Consider the following 4,383-nt stretch of genomic DNA (forward strand, 5'->3'; position numbering starts at 1 on the left):
AAGATAGGAGACCAGACAAAAATAACCCTAAAGAAAAAGTAAACAGTAATAGAACACAAAACAAAAGAAAAAACATAAGGGGATTACAAAGAACCCCTCCTCCTAAAGGTTCCAATAGAATAAAAAAAATAGAGGATAAAGAACATCCGGCGGAGGAATATCAAATAGGTGCATCTTGAGGGGTAATTCTTGGCCTTTTTTTGCTAGAACATTAACACAAGCATTTGCCTTTCTAAACATATGGCTCCAATTGATGGACATAATTCTATTTTCCAGAATTTTTATGTCTTGAAGCAAAGAAGAACAAGGGTGGAGTATCGAACCTCCTTCTTGAATTAGATTAATAGCTATCATCAAGTTTAATTCCATAATAATATGTTGCATTTCATTTGCCACCGCTATTTGAAGTCCCTTAATAATTTTCCAGAGCTCTGCATCCTTGATCGAGCAAATTTTCAGGTTAAAAAAAGTTCTTTATAAAATTCCCATATGGCCTCTAAATATCCCATCACACATTGCATTATTATTATGGGAATAAAAGGACCAATCGATGTTCAGCTTAATCACCCCTTGATGTGGAGTTTTCCAACAGATCAGAGAATAAGGGTTCGGCTATTTAGCTTTGGGCAAACACTTTTTTTCCTTGACTTTATGATCTCCAAAGCCCGGCCTCTAATCACAGTAATAAATTATCTAAGCATGACTGAGGTACCCTCAAAATCAAATTTATTCTAATAGAACCATAGCGCAGATGCACAAATACCAAACACTATTGGCCAATCATCCTTGTAAGAAATGTTTTATATTATCTAATCTCTCAAAGAAAGATTAAAGAAATTGTTATTCAAACCTTGGAAGAGGATTAGTCTCTAAGTCAATCTTGAAAAAGGGCAGTCTCTCATCATATGAAGGGTAGTTCCCTCCATATTCGCACATCTTGGACAACTAGAGTAGGTTGACATGTGTCTTTTATTCTTGTTGTAGTTTGTTAAAAGTGCATCGTTTGCTGCCAACCAAAGGTAGGTACAGATTCTCTCAGGACCTTTCCAGCTCCAAATAAGACGGAAAATACGGTCTAGGGGTTCAGAGTCGTCTTCGAGGAACTCATATGCTATTTTGAGGCTAAACAAAACATCCGTCGAAGGTCCCCAAGTAATCTGGTTCTAATCTTTCCACAGCAAAGGTGGAGTCATGGCCAGAATCTGATGCACTATCCCATCCGGAAGATATCCTCTAAACTTTACTTCATCCCACTTACCTGAAACCAACAAAAAAATCATTTGGAGAGACATTTATATTATCACTATTTCTTACTTGTGATGAAAAAGTGTCAAGTCTTCTAATTTTTGACACCTAGTTATGACTCCAATAATGTATTAGGGAGCCGTTCTCGATGTGCCAAATAGTGTTCTGGTTCACACCGTTCCACGCTGAATAAATCTCTTTCCATAGATTGGAATCGTTTATCTTTTGGTGCACATTCGGCAACAAATCAGATCCACAGTTATACTTAGACCTCAAGACTCTTGCCTATAGGGTATCTCTCTTTTCTACTAACCCCCAACCAATTTTCATTATAAAGGAATGCTTGAGCTGCCTTGCATGTCGGACTCCCAGGCCCTTAGAAGCTTTAGGCCTACACACTTTTCTTCAATTTATGAGATGCATTTTTTTAGTCTTTTCTGTCTCCAAAAAAATTTTCTACAAGTTAAATCAATTTTGTTACAAATATGTATAGGTATATAAGCAACTTGCATAGAATAACTGGGAATAGAAGTAAGGAAACTTTCACCAGGATGGCTCTTCTTGCCAAAAAAAGGGCTTTGGCTTTTCATCTATTCAGTTTGGATTGCATCTTGCTAACAACTCCACTATAAGTAGCTTTACATGCTCTTGTGTGAAGGATATGCACACCTAAATATTTTCCAAGATCATTTGTAATGAAAAATGTAAAACTTTACTGATCGCTTCTTAAACACTATGTCCTACATTATTAGAGAAAAAAATATGAATTTTTTCATTACTAACTTTCTGACCAGAGCTATTGCAAACGCTTCCAGGACCCTCTGGATTAACTCAGCTTGCTCAAGAGAGACGGTGAAAAAAATTGTATCATCTGTAAAGCATAAATGAGAAATTTCGGGGCCATTCTTGTTCAGTTTAATGGGCTTCCAGAACTTAAAATCCACTATTGCACTAATAAGATGAGACAAGCATTTCATACAAAAAACAGATAAATAGAGAGGGGGTTGCCTTGAAGAATGTCTTGGGTTAGAAGAAATCCACTTAAGGCTTTTCCATTCTAAGGAACTCTCATTTTATCCATAGTAACACATGCCTAAACCAAATTAATGAATTGTTGTGGAAGTCCAATGACCTGAAGAGTATCCTTCATGAAGCTCCACTTCAAACGATCATACATTTTCTCAAGATCAATCTTGATAGCCATTTAACCTTTAGCCCCTTTATCCTCATGGAGTGAATAACCTCTTGAGTAATAATGATGTTATCATTACTATGCCTTTCCGGAATAAAGCTACTTTGGGTCGGTTTCATTAGCCAAAACTTTCGTAATCACATTGTAAAAGATATTGCAAAGACTAATGGGTCACATTTTCCTCAAATTAACTGTTGGTTCCACTTTGGAGATGAGAGTGATGAGAGTTTCATTGATATCTCGGATAGTCATCAGATTTTCATACACCCTTAGGACTAGGATGTATAAATGCATTCCCACAATGTCCCATTTATTTTGGTAAAAAATGGCTTGCAGTGCATCTCTCCCTAGTGCCCTAAAGGAACCTATGCTAAAAAGAGATTCTTTTATCTCCTCTTGAGATATATTAGCTCCAATACAACCCATATCTTTCACGTTTAATGCAAGAAACATACTACCAAAAGGGAGTTTCTGGAAGATTGTCAATATAAAGATTCGAGTAGAAAGAAGTGGCCATGTTGCCAAGCATCCCACGGATAGAAACCCAAACCTCTTAATCATCTTGCAAGGCTTCAATGTTGTTTCTTTTTCTTTTAGTTATGGTAGAGTCAGGAAAGTATACCTAGTATTGTGATCTCCAAACTTGATCCACCTCACTTTAAACTTTTGAAACCAAAGTAATTCTTCTTGAGATAAAACCTTGTCATATTCCTCCTAGATCTTACATTTTAATATTTTAAGGAACCTATTACTGTTTGCAATGAGATTATTATTGATCCCCTGGAGTCTCTTTAGAATCCTGGATTTGCATTTGTGGATATTGCCAAAGACGTTGGCATTCCAAATCTTCAGTGATTTCTTAACATTTTTTTAGGGCTTTCATAGATAACTGTAAGAAGCCATGGTATTGAGTCTGTGCCCTTAATGCTCATATTAACTAATTATCTACCATGATTCATAATATTCACTTTCCAATGATTTGTGACCCAAAGACACCATATACCACCGGAATGGTCCCAGGCCTCTTCAACAAAGCCTCAATCAAAACCCATTCTATCTTTGATTAGATTTTATTTGTTTTCAATTATATGAGTTTTCAGAAGAATTTAGAAGTGAGCATCGTACTCCCTTTTTAGATCTCTAATAATAGTAAGAAACCCCTTACCTCCGACTCTTTGACAATTCCAGGATATAATATTCATAGGTAACAGATCATACAACGATTAGGTACTTTAGGCAGAGCTTGAAGTAGCCGCCTTGATCATTGGACTATCTTGAGCACAAGACTTAGGTTCTTTTCTCTTACTCCTTGATTGGGCTCCTTCGATGTTACCATCAAGGAGTTTGTCTCGTAGCAGATCTCCCATTCCATTCTTCACCTTCACGTCTGCTTGGGGGCAAAATAAGAGAGTATCAGGCATGAACGAATTTATAGCCATGTGATCCTCAAGAACTGATTTGCTTTCCTTCGACAACATGAAAGCTTCACATTGCTGATTGTTAAGATATCTCATTTGTTCAAGCATATCTCGCTCTAGGATCTCCACATTTAGGTTGTTCAATTTTCGAGAGCAGGTTTGAATTAGCTCACTTGTAGCTTCTACAGGGATAAAGTTCTTTTGTACATTTTTTGGTTTAGCTTGGAAGCTATTTTTGGACATAATGGGCTCTATTTTAATGGCATCGGCCTTTTTTCTCCCTTGAGGATTTTCGCCCACACTCGGTTTTAAGACCTTTTGTTGGATAGTCATTATATTTGGGGATACGGGTTGGACTTTTGTATAAAAAGGCTCAACAAGTTGAGGTAGTTCAACATGTGAAGTCTCAACTTCGCCTTAGGAGTCGTAAGTCCATGTTGCATGGCTTCATGTTAGGATGATTCTTCATGTTGCAAATAAAATTCAACGTCAACACTAGATTCCTTATTTAAGATATTGAAATGTGAT

The sequence above is a fragment of the Arachis ipaensis genome, chromosome B10, assembly GCF_000816755.2.
Source record: "Arachis ipaensis cultivar K30076 chromosome B10, Araip1.1, whole genome shotgun sequence".
Classification (NCBI taxonomy): Eukaryota; Viridiplantae; Streptophyta; class Magnoliopsida; order Fabales; family Fabaceae; genus Arachis; species Arachis ipaensis.